At 44.2% G+C, this 18,223-nt stretch overlaps 1 protein-coding gene across 1 annotated transcript in view; it reads left to right on the forward strand.

Annotated features, from left to right (window-relative positions):
- The window catches only part of LOC122687096 (ATP-binding cassette sub-family C member 4-like), an 860,243-nt gene that overhangs the window by 48,193 nt on the left and 793,827 nt on the right, over positions 1-18,223 (forward strand). The window lies entirely within an intron of this gene.

Here is an 18,223-nt window from a genome sequence, read left to right on the forward strand (position 1 = left end):
ACTGACTTTGGATGCCCTATTTCATGCATCAAACTTGCACTGGTCATCTGTTTTACATATGTTAATGTATGTGTTTCAATGCTATTCTCTCAAATCATCCCATCTTCACCTTCTTCCACTGAGTCCAAAAGTCTGTTCTTTACCTCAGTCTCCTTTGCTGCCTTGGATGTAAGATCATCATTACCATCTTTCTAAAAGCAACATTTTTTATATAACATATGTTAAAAACAACTAGATGTATTATATTAGATCTGATTGAAGTAATCATTTAAGTTCATTGAGCTGAAAACTTTTCCGTAACAAAATAGGGAGACATGAAGTAATCACACTGGCAACAACAATTCAGGCTGATGACATCAACTCCATGGTCTAGGAATCAGAAGTTTCAGGAATTGAGTCCCAGTTTCTTTGTTGATCAGGTGTGTGGTTTAGACTGATTGATCCTTACAGGCCTGTTACTTCATCTGTAAAATGGAGGTAATCAACCTCATGAGTTTGTTTTGAGGATGAAATGTGGTTGTGATTTTAAAGCCCCTGCTTGCTAGGTACATAAGCCCTCTGTAAGTAATAGAATGGTTTTGAAAATAAATTAGTTTTTAATTATAAACTCAGTCAGTTTCTGGTAAAATTACATCCATAAAATGTGACATGTAAGAAAGAAGATATCTGAGCATTAACTTCCATTGTTTGAGTTGGTATTTCTATAGGTGCTCTACACATAGTACGTTACATAAATCAATAATAACAATATTCTGTTACCATAATATAAGCAATACAGTGTCCAACATTTGTCTCCATGTTATATTTAAGGCTTTTGAAAATGTTTAGTGAACACATATTTAAAGGTATCAAATTGATAAATTCTAGTTTAATATTTTTCCAAAGAGATCACTTACTTGGCCTTAGGATAGTAAGTTTATTGACACTTACATGTCTAAGTATAGAGGCCTTCAGTCTTGAGTTGCTTAAGTGTTGTCTTCATTTCAAACATACCTTCAGTCACCACCTGGACAGCACGATGTGAAAGAGCAGAAGACTCTGTACTGACATGAGCTGGTTCAGATTCCAGCTCTTCTGTTTCACAGCTGATCATCCTTAGACCAGTGATGTGACCTCACTCAGTCTCAGTTTCCTCATCTGTGAAATGGGGCCAATACTTACTGTGCAGGTTGCTGTGAGGATTAGATCATCAGCATTGGGTTCCAGAACAGAGCTTGGTGCAGAGATCTTACCCCCCAGGAGCTGTGAGAAGCCATGTGCACATGTACAAATGATGGAGCAGAATAAGACGGGTCCTTCATGAGAGATGAGAGATGTAAACAGACCCCGGAAGGAAGAAAGACGAGTCCAGGATGGTTTCATGGGAGAGTGTGTTTGGGCTGAGCCTGGAAAGATGGGCGGGATATTGACAGGCTCTGAGAGGAGGGGTGATTCCACATGGAAGAAAAGCTGTGAGGGAAGCAGGGCTCCTGCTGCTTGACTCTCGAGTCTATCCCTTCTCTGCCAGGGCCTCACGTCTGGCCCTCGTTAACCACTTCAGATGTCTGCTCTGTGGTGTCCCTACTGTAAGTCTCCACCATTGCTGAAGGGCCTTGATGTGCTTCTGGATGGATGGCATCAAACCAGCATCACCTTTTCCTAGTTTGCCTCTAGTGTGTGTGTCTGCTGTTCAGTGAGAATTGGCTAAATTTTTGGGCTTCCCTGGTGGCTCAGACAGTAAAGAATCTGTCTGCAATGCAGGAAGACCTGGGTTCACTCCCTCGGTTGGAAAGATCCCCTGGAGAAGAAAATGGCAACCCACTCCAGTATTCTTGCCTGAAGAAGTCCATGGACAGAGGAACCTGGTAGGCTATAGTCCATGGGATCACAGCATTGGACACGATTGAGCGACTAACATTTACTTACTTATCTTAGAGGTAACAAATATGAATAAAAACACTTTCCTGTCAGTGGAAGGGTTAGGGTTAATAATATATGCTCATATATATGTAATATATGCTCAACTCAGACTTTCCCCCTATAATCTAATCAGAATGTGGTAGCTGAGAAATCAACTTGACTTGGTTTTACTTCAAATCCTCCAAAATGTTTTTCCCCTTGGTGGCTTGTTCATATATAATTTTCAGAGTCAACAACACACTCGAAGTGTTATTACCAGACTCAGAGATAGTTTCTCATGTCCTAGAAAGAGAGGCCATGAGTGCTTTTTATAGAATGTGGTTAAGCTTGCTGTATTACAATGTGGTGCTTTTTAAAGAAGAAAATCACTTGAAGAACATGAAATCAAAGCATAAAAACTAAGTGGAACAGTTTGCAAGGACTGTCAACAGTGAAAGAGAGGCCAAGTAATTCTGTGTGTGTGTATGAGGCTGAGAACTTAACACAAAGCTCATTTTTTCAATGAAAACACAAAGCAAGAGATGGTATTAATTTCTGAGCCCAAGAAAGAAAGAAGGTGAGGTAATTATAAATTGTCACAACAGAATATTTGCTGCCTTTCATCAGATGCACCTCCATTAAGATTTGAGTGAGTGGGGAACCTGTGTGTGTCTATGTCTTTGTGGTTGTCAGGGAGCGTTACGATGGAGTCTCTTTCTTTCATGGTGGTCATGTGCTTTTTATATTATGATTCACACTGTAAACAGGGTCCTACTGTTGGCTTGGTGAGAAAATAGGGATCAGTCACCAACAGCAAGTTATAATCAACTCATGTCCTTTTTTCATTTGTGGAGTTGTTCACACACTTCTTTAGGGTCTCACAGTATCCTTGAGTTCAGTGACTTCGGTTTCTGCAGCACATTCTATAGAAGAGGAAAATGAGACTTAGGGAGGTCAAAGGCCTTGTTTGTCATGGTGGCACCAGTGTGCTACTTGCTTTCTCCCCAGATTTGGTGCAGTAGAGACAGAAGTGAGGGCTTCATTTGCAGAAAGGTACTGCTGTGCATCCTAGGTTGATGTATGAGGGGTTTAGTAGATAAAAATGCAAACTCTGTCTATGACAGAATGTGCCAATTCATAATTAATAGGCAACCTAAGACTTCTAATATAATACCATGTAACTTAAGTCTAAGGCAGAGGAACCAAAGATCGAATTCCCAACATCTGTTGGATCATAGAAAAAACAAGACATTTCCAGAAAAGCATCTACTTCTGCTTCATTGGTATGATAAATCCTTTCACTGTGTGGATCACAACAAAGGGTAGAAAATTCCTAAAAGAGCTGCGAATGCCAGACCACCTTACTGGCCACCTACAAAACATGCTTGGAGGTCAAGAAGCAACAGTTAGAACTGGAAATGAAACAACGGACTGATTCCAAATTGGGAAAGGAGTACAAGTCTGTATATTGTCACCCTGCTTATTTAACTTACATGCAGAGTACACCATGTGAAATGCCAGATTGGATGAAGCACAAGCTGGAGTAAAGATTGCTGGGAGAAATATCGATAACCTCAGATATGCAGATGATACCACCCTTATAACAGAAAGTGAAGGGGAACTAAAGAGCCCCTTGATGAAGGTGAAAGAGGAGAGTAATTAAGTTGGCTTAAAACTCAACATTCATAAAACTAAGATCATGGCATCTGGTTCCACCACTTCATGGCAATAGATGGGGAAACAATGGAAACAATTACAGACTTTATTTTCTTGGGCTCCAACATCACTGCAGATGGTGACTGCAGTCATGAAATTAAAAACGTTTGCTCCTTGGGAGAAAAACTATGACAAACCTAGACAGCACGTTAAAAGGCAGAGCCATTACTTTACTAACAACGGTCCATATAGTCAAAGCTATGGTTTTTCTAGTAGTCATGTATGGATGTGAGAGTTGGACCATGAAGAAAGCTGAGTGCAGAAGAACAGATGCTTTTGAACTGTGGTGTTGGAGAAGACTCTTGAGAGTCCCTTGCACTGCAAGGAGATCAAAACCGTCAATCGTAGAGGAAATCAACCCTGAATACTAATTGAAAGGACTGATGCTGAAGCTCCAATGCTTTGACCACCTGATGGGAAGAACCGACTCATTAGAAAAGACCCTGATGCTGAAAAAGATTGAAGGCAGGAGGAGAAGGGGATGACAGAGGATGAGATGGTTGGATGGCATCCTTGACTCAGTGGACATGAGTTTGAACAATCTCCAGGAAATGGTAAAGGACAAGGAAGCCTGGAGTGCTCCATTCCATGGGATCACAGAGAGTCAGACACAATTAAACGAGTGAACAACTACTTAAGCCTGATTTCTATCTTGTCATTTTGGGAATGTTCTTTCATCTATTCTTTTTTTTCCCCGTGGTACTCTGGGGAAAATAGGCTGATTTCTCTATTAATTTCTTAAATGATATTCAAATATAACTTTTGATTGATTCCCAGATCCTCAAGTTACAACTTTATTTCCTTCTAAGTTTTGAGTTTTTCCTGCTTTCACAGACAAGCATCTGCTTAATCCAGCTGATCTTCTGGGTGTCCTTTAAGCACACGGTTTCTTTCCTTTTGATTTTCCTGCCCAGCTTGCTCTTTCTGCCCCCATTTTTTTGTACAGGCCTTGTCTGTCACTCACTCTAAGTATCACTGTGAAGACTTGGGTCGGGTGTTATCCCTTCTCTGAAAGTGGAAAGTTGAGCCAGAGATCAGCAAAATGTTTTTTTAAGAGACACTCATTCCTTGATAAAAACAAGTCCTGTGCCTTTACCTCCTGGGCCACCAGCTCTCACACCTGTGTCTCTAGCAGAGACCTTCACACCTGCATGTACAGCTGCACCATGACACCACTGGGAGGTTATCTCAGCTTGTCCATGAGCGAAGTTCCCTAAACCTGCATCCACCATCTTCCCCAACTCAGTAAATGGAGACCCTGTCCTTCCCCTTCCTCACCCCAAACACCACCATCTCCTCTTCTTTTACAGCCGCACCCATCCCATCAGCAGGTCTTTCGGACTCTGCCTTCAACATGTGCCTGGAATGTAACTCCATCTCTCCATTCCCACTGCTCTCACTCTGGTCCTGACTACCGTCATCTCTCACCTTGATTATTCTGGTAGCCTCCTCACTTGTATTCACCCTCACCCTTTCCCACTTACTGTCTGTTTTCTGTAAAGCTCAGGAGTGATTCCTTAAAGCCTCAAACCAGGTCTGTCCCCCTCCTCCTATTACTGGAGTGACCCCAGGCTCCTCCTGCTCTGTCTCTGCCCTCACTCCCCTCATTCTTACTGGGCTCTGCTCTCCTGCCTCCTTGTCCTGAACCCCTTGGGCATCTCCCCGGGGCCCCTGTACCCGCCCCTCCCTCTGTGAGGAGCAGCCTCTCCAGGTCTGCCTGAGCCCCTCCCCGCCCCAGATCTGCTCACACCCCCTCAGAGCAGAGCCCTCCCCCCCAATGTGGATTCATTTCCCTCCTTCACTCTCCACCCCCCTGAGCCGGCTTGCTTTTCCTCCCATCCTCAGTCCTTGTGCTCAGGTTAATTTTCCATATCGTCTATCTCCCATCATGGAAAGAAACTCTAGGAGCTTTGTTTCTTCACCACTGAGTTCATTGTGCCCAGAGCAATGCTTGTCATACCGTAGGTCCTCAGTAAATATCTGTTAAATTGGTTGAATGTGTAGATGCTGTACAAAATTAAAGAATAAAAACAAATAAAAGACACTGAGAGGTTGTTTTGTTTTGTTTTGTTTTAATGTTCAAGGTCACAGTTTAGTTCCTCTGACTTATACCCACTGCTCTGGCTTCCCAGGTGGCTCGGTGGGGAAGAATCCACCTGCAGTGCAGGAGACGCAGGAGACACGGATTCGATCCCTGGGTCAGGAAGATCTCCTGGAGGAGGAAATAGCAAGCCACTCCAGTGTTGTTGCCTGGGGAATCCCATGGACAGAGGAGCCTGACAAGCCCTAGTCCAGGGGGTTACAAAGAGTTGAATAAGACTTAGCAGCTGAGCATGTATGCACGTTAATCAAATACTTGTATGAGGAACTAATAATAAAAGTGTAAGATGGTAGTAGAACACATTTATATCTTTTTCTTTTTCCCCTTTTCTATCTGTATAGGATTTACAGCTTTTGGAGGAAGGGGACCTAACTGAGATAGGAGAAAGAGGAACCCCTTTGAGTGAAGGACAGAAAGCCCGGGTCAGCCTCGCCAGGTAAGTGGGTTTTCAGTTGCCATCCTGCCCCTCTTCCTCCACGACTCCTAGTGGATGTGAGCACGCAGACCTTGCTCACCATGTGGGCCTGTGTGAAACAGGGTCTTGGCCCTTTCTCTGGGCTTGTAGAAAGAACATGAAGTTGTTGGACACCATCGTGATTCAGAGATGGGACCCAGGGAGTGTGAAGTGTCCTCTCCTGATGTCTCTCTCTGTTTTCTAGAGCCGTGTATCAGGATGCGGACATCTACCTCCTGGACGATCCGCTCAGCGCAGTGGATGCAGGAGTCAGCAGACACTTGTTCGAACAGTGAGTTTGCTCCTGTTTTCTATCGTTTATTCTTTCCAAGAGCCCTGTAGAGATGAGGGAAGAGAGCTCAGGAAGGTCTTTGTGCTTCAGGAGACTCAGCTCCCTCTGCCTTTGTGTCCCTCCCTCCCCTTCCTCCACCCACAGAAGATCCATCGTAGAGAAATTTTGCATCATGATGAAATCAGGACAGGAACATACAGCAGGTGCTTCCAATGTTGGGGGCCACTGGGGTCCATGCTTTAGGGAGTGACAAATAGATGGCAGTTTTCCTCCTGCTACTTGAAGTTGATAACCAGACACTCTGAGTGGATCCAGACCCGAAGAATAAGAAAGATGATATAGAGTTTTTATATCAGAGAGTGAGATTCTATAACCTGGTACCTGGCTGCCAGTTTTTTCCCTCCATCATTTGCTTAAGGCACATTAGAAGTGAAGTTTTTGGTTCTGACATAGGACTTCCATGGAAAGACCCTGTTGATTTATGCTTATTATTCTATCACTTTGGAAATAAAGTCTTTATTAAGTCTAGACTTAATGAAGTCTAGAATTTGAGAATCATTTATTCTACATCTGAGTATGATTTCATCATTTCATGTTATTTCATGGATGTTTACTAGATTTAATACTTAGACCTGCAATGTAGGGTCACCTATAATCTGGCTTAAGTCTTGACTCTCATTCCAGTTTCTCAAATTTAGAACTTGTCAGTTGCTCCTGGTTGGCTATACAGTGACTAAAGTAGAACAACTCTGATGCTTTTCTGTGTATGATGGGTCCTAATACACACTGATTGAGGCCTCTTATGGAGTCTAGACTGGCCTTTTTGAAAGCCTTGCAAACTTGTTTTTCTCCCTAAAACAGCCTCCACATCTCCTCTATGGTCAGTTCACTTGCTGTTGTGCACTTTGTTAAAGCCAATAAGCCTTCCGGCTGCACTTATTAACGCTCTGCTTTGTGCACTGAGATCAATGCCCTTACAGATGTTACCACATAAAACCTCTTAGTTTACAAGGACGACGCTGAGCCAGGAGAGGGGAAGGACCTACACTGGGCAGAATAAGGGAGACTAGGATGCCCAGCTCTCATTCTTGCCTCTGAGGAACCTGTCTCTACGTGGAGCTTGTTAAGACAGATGCCTGGGGAAAGCTCAGCAGAGTCACAGTTTAGAGGGTTTTAATACAGGATAGTGAGTGCTGAATGTAAAGTGGAAGTGTCAGCTGGAGGCTTTCACTGAAGTTGGAAAGTTCCCTGTGCCCGGGGCTGGGTGGGCAGTGCCCTGGGGGCCTGCAGTTGGGCAGGTGTGTGGAGGATGAGAAGAGGACCCAGTCCTTTGCTGAAGGAAGAGGAGAAGCTCAGGTGTGGGGGGAGGAGGAAGCATGGCTATGAGGAGGACAACAGGCACGTCTTTTCCTGGAGGAGGCGGGGTGTTCAGCAGAGAGAAGCTGTTTGGAAATTCTTGCTGTCAGGTTCTGTGTTAGTTTCTAGGACTGTGTCTGTCCAGGCTGCTCTCACAGGAGACCAGATCTGGGTAGCTTAGAAATAACAGAAGTTTATCTCTCAAGGTTTTGGAGGCTGGGAAAGTCCGAGTCAGGGTGCTGAAAGATTCAGTCTGGTGAGGGTCTGATTCCTGTGGTGTCCTCACATGGTGGAAGGGTGAGGGATCATGTAGTTCCTTTTATCAGGGCACTAATCCCTTTCATGGAGGCTCCACCCTCATGACCTGGTCCTTCCCCAAGACCCCACCTCCTAATACCAACACATTGGGATTAGGTCTCAATGTATGACTTTTGAGGAGGAAAACATTCAGCCTATAGCAAGTTGTCACTGATCGGGGTGCTCAAAGAATAGAAATTAATTTTCTCACAGTTCTTGAGACTACACATTCAAGGTTTAGGTGGTTTGGTTTCTCCTGAGACCTCTCTCCTTGGCTGCTGTCCACATCCACCTCACTGTGTCCTCACATGGTCTTCTCTCTGTTTACATGCAACCTGTGTCTCTGTCCTTTTAAAAAAAAATTTTTTTATTGAAATATAGTTGATTTACTACATTGTGTTAATTTCTTTGTGCAACAAAGTGACTCAGATATACACACACATACATTCTTTTCCATAATGGTTTATCTCAGAAAATTTAATATAGCTCCTTGTGCCATACCATAAGACCTTGTTATTTATCCATTCTACACATAATAGTTTGCATCTGCTAACCTCAAATTCCCAGCCCATCCCTCTCCACCACCTCCTTCCATCCATGCAGCCATAAATCTGTCCACTGTATCTGTTGAGTCTGGTTCTGTTTTGTAATTAGGTTCATTTCTGCCATAGTTTAGATTCCACATGTAAGTGATATGATATTTGGTTTTTTCTCTCTGACTTACTTCACTTAGTATGATAAACTTCAGGTCCATCCATGTTTCTGCAAATGGTATTCTTTCATTCTTTTTTTATTACTGAGTAGCATTGCCTTGTCTGGTGTACCACATCTTCTTTGTCCACTCATTTGTTGATGGACATATAGGTTGTTTCCATGTTTTGGCTATTGTGAATGGTGCTGCTATGAACATAGGAGTGCATGTCTTTTTGATTTATAGTTTCATCCAGATATATGCCCAGGAGTGGGATTACTGGATTATAAAGTAATTCTACTTTTAGTTTTCTGAGGAACATCCATACTGTTTTCCATAGTGCCTGCAACAAGTGATATTCCCACCAGCAGTTTAGGAGGGTTCCCTTTACTCCACACCCTCTGAGCCATTGTTATTTTAATGATGGTCTTTCTGACTGGTGTGAGATGATAGCTCATTGTACTTTTCATTTACATTTCTGTAGTAATTCACAATGGTGAACTTCTTTTCATGTGCTTTTTGGCCATCAGTATGTGTCCTTTGGAGAAATGTCTTTTTAGTTCTTCTAACTATTTTTTAATTAGATTTTCTTGTTGTTGAGTTGTATGAGCTGTTCTTATATTTTGGAAATTAGGCCCTTGTTGGTCACATTATTTGCAAATGTTTTCTCCCATTCTGTAAGTTGTCTCTTCATTGTGTTTATAGTTTCCTTTAGGTCCCATTAGGCCCATTTGTTTATTTATTTAATTAAAAATTATTATTTGTTCATGGCTGTGCTGGGTTTTCATTGCTGTGAGAGGTTTTCTCTGGTTGGGATGAACAGTGGGTGCTCTCTATTGTGGTGCGTGGGCTTCTCACAGCGACGGCTCCTCTGGTTGCAGAGCCCGGCTCTAGTGCGTGGGCTCAGTAGCTGAGGTTCCTGGGCTCCAGAGCGCAGGCACAGTAGTTGTGCTGCAGGGGCTGAGGTGCTTTGCCCCTGTGGGCTCTTCCTGGACCAGGGAGGGATTCCGTGTGTCCTGCACTGGCAGGTGGATTCTTTGCCACTGAGCCACCAGGGAAGCCCCATTTGTGTATTTTTGCTTGTATGTCTGTTTCCTTAGGAGACTGACCTAAGAAAACACTGGTATAATTTATGTCACAGAATGTTTTGCCTGCAGTCTCTACTGGGAGTTGTATGGTGTCACGTCTTATGATTAAGTATTTAAGCCATTTTGAGTTTATTTTTGTGCATGGTGAGGGGGTGTGCTCTAACTTCATTGATTTACATGCTTGTGTCTCTGTCCTTGTGTCTTAGTCTCCTCTTCATCTAAGCAGACCAGTCAGATTAGATTATGTTCAGTATAATTAAGGGTGATGGTTACCTCTTAAAAGTCCATGAAACCAAATTCTAAGGTACTGATGACTAAGGTGACTACATGTGAATCTGAAGGGACATGATTGATTTACAGCAGGTGCAGAATAGCAAAGTAGGGACTTCAGCAGAGTCAGTAAGTGTGAGAGGAAGGCCTGTGAAGAGCTCTGGTCTCTGGACACTAGGAGCTGGCTAGGAGCTAGGATTCCATGTCCACCAGTGGGGATTGTTAGACTTTAATGGAACCTGCCCGTGTATAAAGACTTCCCTGGTGGCTCAGACAGTTAAGCATCTGCCTACAATGTGGGAGACACAGGTTCAACCCCTGGGTCGCGAAGATCTCCTGGAGAAGGAAATGGCAACCCACTCCAGCATTCTTGCCTGGAAAGTCCCATGGACGGAGGAGCCTGGTAGGTGTGACAGAGAGTCAGACACAACTGAGCAACTTCACTTTATACTTTTATCCTTTTAGTGTTGGGGTGATAAAAGAGTTATGGAGATGGATGGTGGTGATGGTTGCACAACAGTGTGAATGTACTTAATGTCACTAGCCGAATGCTTAAAATGGCAGAAATGGTAAATTTCATGTTAGGTATATTGTAACACACATACAAACCTGAATAGTAGCACTGGATCTCTGAGAACATGAGAGAACAGGGCAGATGACACATGGTATGGTCTTCCCCTCTCTGATCTGACCCTCCTTTCCCAGCCTCTCCCGTTCATGGCTTCATGAATTTTCCCTTAGAGAAGTGCCTCATGTCTTGTCATGAGTTCAGTGACAGGAGCTCATGCTGTGAACAGGGGTACCCCACCCCCACCCTCCTGGCATCATGAGTATCTCAGCCTCCTTGTTCCCAGCACCCCACCCTGAGCTCACAAATGTGTGTTACCACATCCTGTGAGCATCTGCACAAGTTCTCCGTCAGGGCAGGAACAGATTCTGCTGGTCATTGCATCCATGTCACAGGGAAGGGAGAGCAAGGCGTTTTGGTGCCAAGTACAGTGTGCTGATCACAGAAGTTCTCCTGAGTTCTTTTTCAAACACTGGAGATATTTATAAAATCCTCTCAAATATTTTGAGTATACCACTTTGGATATATGCTTGATAGAAGCAAGCTTAAGACTGTTGTTTGTTATCAGAACCACATTCTCTAGGGAAACTTAAAGCAGAGAGCATGAAAGCAATTTAGGAAACCAGTCAGCAGCAACTGGAGAGTGTTTTTAAGTTAGAGAATTGGATGGAACAATATGCTGTGAGATACGGTGGTTGTGTGGAAGCAGTCATGGGGAGGGTTTTGTGTTAAAAGTGAATGACTCACACTACTACTTGCTGTTAATAGTTTCCTTCAGTCATTAATTTATATCCAAAATTATTGAGGTTCATGACTTTTATAGCTTTATGCCGTGAACACAGTGGATTCTATCACTTAGAAGGTGAGGGCCTTACATGAACTGATGCAGCCATGGATCCCATCCTGGTTCAGCCCCACATCACTAGACCTCTGCCTCCTGCATCATCAGGTCTTGGCGTCTGTCTTAATCAGACTCCACGCTGCTGTCTACACAGCTCGCCCACCTGCTCCAGTCCTTCATGGACATCGCCTCCCCCCGCCAACTGCCCCTGCCAGTCCACCACATTCAGGAAGCAGCTCCAGGTCCTCAAACAGGCTTCTTTGCCATCTGCCCCCATCAGCCTTTCCAACTCGTCCCCACAGCCACTCAGTATCCAGCTGTTCTGGCTCTGTGGGGATCCTTTCTCACCCCCATCTGCCTGTACACACTGGTCCTTCTGTCCCAGAGCCAGGGAGCAGTGCACAGGACACAGAAGGAAGGTGAAGAAAAAGGGACCTGCCATTCCCTCCCACTCCTCCAGGTGGCACCCACCTTCCCACAGCCCTCAGTGGGTGCCCTTGACCATTTATGAGTCCCCGTGAACTGTGGTGTTGGGAAGACTCTTCAGAGTCCCTTGGACTGCAAGGAGATCCAACCAGTCCGTCCTAAGGGAGATCAGTCCTGGGTGTTCATTGGAAGGACTGATGTTGAAGCTGAAACTCCAATACTTTGGCCACCTCATGCGAAGAGTTGACTCATTGGACAAGACCCTGATTCTGGGAAAGGTTGGGGGCAGGAGGAGAAGGTGATGACAGAGGATGAGATGGCTGGATGGCATCACCGACTCGATGGACATGGGTTTGGGTGGACTCCAGGAGTTGGTGATGGACAGGGAGGCCTGGCGTGCTGAGACTCATGGGGTCACAAAGAGTTGAACACGACTGAGTGACTGAACTGAACTGAACCCCCCATAAACTGTGAATGCAGGAAGGCACCTTAGCCCAGCGTGTTCTGTCCCAGGAAGCCTGCACCTGCTGTGTCTTCTCCCACGATGTTTCCCCAGATAGTCTCAGGACTCCCATGTCTTCACATCTAAGATAGCAGCTCCCCTTGTTTTTCCTTCAGAGCACAGGTCACAGCAGAATAGCACATTTTCTATACTTGTTCAGTGTGTCCTCTACACGGTGCAGAGTATTGTCTTCTATCTTGACGTGTGGGTGGATCCTCAGCACTTAGGAGAGTGCCTGGCTCCTCAGCAAACCTCTGCTGATTGAATGAATGGCGGTGGGGCCTCTGTCTGTCTTACTTGTATCGCCTCCAACATGGGGTGTGTCCCCTCTTAATAGATCCCGTATATAGGAATATATGTGGGATTATAGGATTAATACAGCCTTTATATTGGAATAACTGTTATACAACTGGTTGTTGACTCAGTCATTTCTATGGCATGATGTGGAAATCTTTAAAAACTTGGAAAACAGTGCATTTTTCTAGTGATTTGAATAAAAGCATCATTTAGGAAAAATTCAAAGCCATTAACTGATCTCTTCATTATAATTATTTGTATTACCTCTTCTGTGATGGGATGTTAGGAAGAAAACATCTTAAAACTTTTGGGTTGGTTCCTCTTGGACACAACACCCCGTCAGATTTGATTAACATCCACCTTTAGGGATTATTGGCAGGCAATTATGAATTAAGGAGAAAAAATTCTGTTTTAGTATTAAGTTTGTTAGTCAAGAAACTTAGTATAAATGCTGAGCTAACACATGTCAAAATGTAAAAATGAATCCTTTTGGACTTGATAAAGCGATGGTTTGTGTGTCCACATCCCCGGGTCTTGTTTCTGATCACAGACCCAATGTCCAGATAACCCTATATGCAAAACAGAAAAAGAGACACAGATGTACAAAACAGACTTTTGGACTCTGTGGGAGAAGGCAAGGGTGGGATGTTTCGAGAGAACAGCATCAAAACATGTATATTATCAAGGGTGAAACAGATCACCAGCCCAGGTTGGATGCATGAGACAAGTGCTCAGGGCTGGTGCACTGGGAAGACCCAGAGGGATGGGGTGGAGAGGGAGATGGGAGGGGGGATCAGGATGGGGAATACATGTAAATCCATGGCTGATTCATGTCAATGTATGGCAAAAACCACTACAATATTGTAAAGTAATTAGCCTCCAACTAATAAAAATAAATGGAAAAAAAAAATTTTCTGACCCGAGTCCAAAGCACATAATCGCTCGTGGTTAGGGAGGAGTGGAAAAGAAAGCTGTCGTTTACTGAGCAGATTGGTGGTTTGGTTTCTCAGAACATGTCGATGAGCTGTCATTGACCTTGTTCTGAGATGAAGAAACTGAGGTTTAGTTGCTCCTCCAATGTCTTCAGGCTTGTGAGAGGGACTGAGCTGCAGCCTATTGCCTCCAGACTCTCCATCTGACTCACTCACAGGCTGAGCTCTGGCCCAGGTTCCTGAGATTTGCTCTGCAAGGGACTCGGGCTCCCAGAGTACCTGCCTGTGGTCACCGGGGCCCCAAACTCACCCACTTGCTTCCCTGGAGGGGTTGTGGTCCCTGTGGGATGACACTGGGGCTGAGTCCCTAGGGGTCTACATTTGAAATGCAGGAGTAGTTTTTTTTTGTTTTGTTTTGTTTTTTTAAGTGTGAAAACAATTTAAGGTTGAATAGTGAGGGGTGTCTTGACTAAGAGAACTGGTGGGTGCCTGAGTCACTGGGTGATTTCCACTGTGATTTGGGCCATTTGGATTATGTTCTTTTACTTTCATATTTGGAAGGTATTCACTCCAAATGAAAGAAGACTTGCTTCCTGGATGGAACTGGGAATGTTTTAGTGACTGATAGAGGCCACGCTGGCATTCATTTTCTATCTAATATTCTTTAGGAGCAAGTGTCTAGCAAATGCCCTCTGGCAAAGATTATCAAGAATCTATTCATTTTTTGTTGTGAATATTTACATAATTAATGATAAATAATCATCTAGAAAGCTGTCTATGAATGTACACATTTTTAAATGACATGGATCCCTCCTCTCCCATTCCCGAATGATAAAATAGTGTTTTAGTTTAGTCAAGTTTTGAAATCTCAGTATTACTCAGTTGTTTTCCGTTATGAAACATGTAAATAATTGTTAAGCTGAGTTTTAGAAGAAAAAACTTAGCTGCTTTTACCTCCTTATCTAGACTGATTTTAAGAATTTTTTATAGCACTAGATTCAAATTTGCTGCTGGTAAATTTAAGAACCTAGTTGGATTAATTGATTTATGTTTATTTAATTTTTATTATTGATTTGGTATTTCAAGATCTTTCACTGCTGTGTGGTCTTTGTCTCACTGTTTTCAAAATATAAATTTTCAGTTTGAGGCATTCCATTAATGTGCTTTTGCATTCTGTACCTTTTACATTTGTAGGTGTATTTGTCAGGCCTTGAAGGAGAAGATCACAATCTTAGTGACTCATCAGTTGCAGTACCTAAAAGATGCAAGTCAGATTTTGATATTGAAAGATGTAAGTAATTTCTAGAAATCCGTGGAATTGGGAGCACTCAGGTGTGTTGAAGGATGGACCTCCCTGCAGGTCACTCTCCTGGGTTCATGGTAAACACCCTTTTCTCCCTCAGTTTTTTGCCCCCTTCTTCTCAGAGCTAGTGTTCATGCCTTGGAAGATGAACCTAAAGCCCTGTAGAAATGTCACTATTACACTCTAAGCCACATAAACCCTAAAGTGTATAAAAGTACAACCACAGGGTTATTGAATCATCACTTTTCTAATGAAATTTGTTAAGGATAATGTTGCAGTTTTATTTAGAACTTTTTACTTTCCTCTTCCATGACTTAAGTCAAAGTATATCACTTAGAAATTAGAGATTCTAAGATCTGTTGGTATCCAGGTGATTGTCATACATAGTTTGCCAAAAGAGCATCTTCCATTAACTCCAGAAGTGAGGTTGGGTATCCCAGCACCTGGGTCAGAGACGTTCTCTCTCCTAGTGTCGCCAGTTGCTGGTCTCCCTGCCCAGGTCTCTATGTGCCTGATACATGAGGGAGCCTGTGCGGCAGGAGGACAAGGCCCTGCCTTCACGGGGCTCCTGTTCTTATGGGGAGGATGTGACAGAGAAGGTGACATCCTGGCCTCTCTGAGGAGCTGCTGCCTCACAGGATCTGAGTGACATGAAGGTGGGGGCCACACAGTCACCTGGGGGAGGGGGTCTGAGGCAGGGGGCCTAAGAAAGGAGCTGACCTGGCAGGTTGGAGGAACAGCAGGAAGACCAGCTTGTCTGAGGAGAATGAGCAGGGGGATAGGAGGGAGCTGGTCCCTGAGCAGTGGGCAGGGGACAGGAAGTGGGATGGAAGCCTTCGATGGTCCAGAGCAGAGAGGGATGTGGTCTGATGTGGGAGTTAAGAGTCCTCTGATAGTCACTGGAGGGGAGTCAGCAGAAGCAGTTAGGAGTCTTAGTAAAGCTGAGGAGACAGAAGTGTGGGCTCAGGCTAGAGTATCAGTTTCTAGAGCTGCCATATCACAGTACTGCAAGCTGGGTGACTTAAAACAGCAGGAGTATATTCTTTCCCTGTTCTGGAGGCTACGGGTTCCAAATCCAGATGCTGGCAGGGCCGTGCTCTCCTGAAGGCTCCAGGGGACAATCCTTCCTTCCAGCCTCTGGTGTTCACCGGCCTTCTTTGATGTTCCTTGACTTCCAACTGCAGCACTGTGGCCTCTGCCTCTGATGTCACATGGCCGTTGTCCCCGTGTCAGTCTGGGTCTCATAAGGACATCAGTCATATTGGATGTAGGGTCACCATACTCCAGGGTGACCTCATCTTAACTTGATTACATCTGCAAAGACCCTGTATCCAAATAAGGTCATGTTCCCAGGTGTCATGTTTGAGAACATCTTTTTGAGGAGGGGGCAGCATCCAACCTGCAACTCCTAGCATGGTTGGGAATGGGGTGGAGAGTAGTGAGAAGTGTTCCGACTTAGAGGTCATTTGATGCTTCACTCCTTGGCTTGTTTGCCTCTGGGTCTCAGCATCTTTGTTGTTAACCCCTGTCTGCTCCACAGGCCCTTGGTCAGATCCCTGACTTCTGAAATGAATCTCTACTCTAAGAAAGATTGTTAAGATACAGAACCCCTGCCTCTCTAGAAGCAGTTCCATGTGTCAGCCCTTCTCTACTCCTCTAGGAGTGGGGGGAGGCTAAGGTTTCTCAAGCTTGAGAGCAGTTGATTTCATGTGCAAAGGGGACAATTCTAGTGTGTAAACCCCAGTGTTGACAGTGTCATGAGCACAGGATCAGTGGGCAGGAGTATAACCTATTTCACTCATCCCTAGATATTTTAGAGTCCCCTTATTGCTTCCTTTGAGGACACTACCCCCAATTTTAGTACTAACAAAACAACCATCTGTCAGGTGAGCACCCCTGCCTGAGTTGGGGTCCATCCTCACTGTCGGGTCCCTCTCTTCAGAACAGATGGCTGTCCTTTCATCCCTCGGGAATTGTCAGTGCTTGACTGTTGAGTGAAATTGCTGTCTTTGTACCACCAGTCACTTCATTGTGCATATTACAGATCTGATGTGGTGAATGGTGATTTCCTTAAAGAGGTGTGTGAATTTTGCCTCCCAAGTGGGACAAGGCACACTACATCCTGCATCATTTCCTAGTTCTGTGGTATCAGATGGTGCCCAGAGGCTTCCCTGCATTTCCCCCAGTGGACGCCCTCAGGGAAGAGGGTGAGAGTGGTCCCAGCGAGGGTCCTGGCCATCTCCCTCCACCTGAGCTGCCTTAACCAGAGCTGCTCTCATTTGATGAGTTTTGCATACTGAGATTTTTTCCCCTGATGTTTTATTTGCTACTGACTGAATCAGCTGAATCTGGTTTCATGGGGTCAGAAAACAGTGAAATATCTGCACATTATTTTATATGACTTTGTAAGAGAGGGAAACTGTGCAAGGATGTGTCATGTGTGTTCAAAGAAAATGATTTGATTGGCTGTAGCTGAAGCAGTTGCCTGATTTGGGGAAGCCTAGTTGGCTGCATGTGGTTGGTTGTTCCCAAGTTTTTTCTCACATCTGAGTGCATTGATTCTGGCTTAGGTTTTGGTTTGTGGGAACCGACTGCCAGGGCTTTAGAGCCATCCCAGCCCCATGGCCTCCTTGTTTAATTACTTTATCAGGTGGAATATTGAATTTTCAGTTGGGAACTTGCTGAGTGTGTGGGGGCAGTTTAGACCATGGAGATGCCTCTCATGAGTTTTCTGTCCAGGGCTGGTTCCTATAATCCCAGCCAGGCACATGATAGTATGATAGTGACAGTGGTCAGTGAAGATTTAATGAGTGACTCTTACCTATATGCAGATGTACTCGTGCCCACCTCTGGGTTAAGTTTAAATTTCTTTCCTGTAATTGACACGTGAGGCTTCTCTCAATTCCCATGTTGTCTAAAAAGACTGTGCTGATCTTCCCACCAACCTCTGTACTTCTTGCTTCCCTAAGTGCCCAGGGTAGTCATGTCAATGTCCTCCATTTTTAACACGTGAGCACATGTTTCTTTCATATCCCCCAGCACCTAACACAGGGACAGGGTTTGGCAGAGAACACAATGCTCAGTTCTGTACTGAGTTGACTGAACTAGATTTCTCAACAAGAATTCTAGACCCAAGGATCATTTTTTTTTTTTTTTCAAAAATCGTAATTTAAGACCAGATAACTTTTCTTGATTAGTATTTAGGTTGGTT

Source organism: Cervus elaphus, chromosome 30 (assembly GCF_910594005.1).
Source record: "Cervus elaphus chromosome 30, mCerEla1.1, whole genome shotgun sequence".
Lineage (NCBI taxonomy): Eukaryota > Metazoa > Chordata > Mammalia > Artiodactyla > Cervidae > Cervus > Cervus elaphus.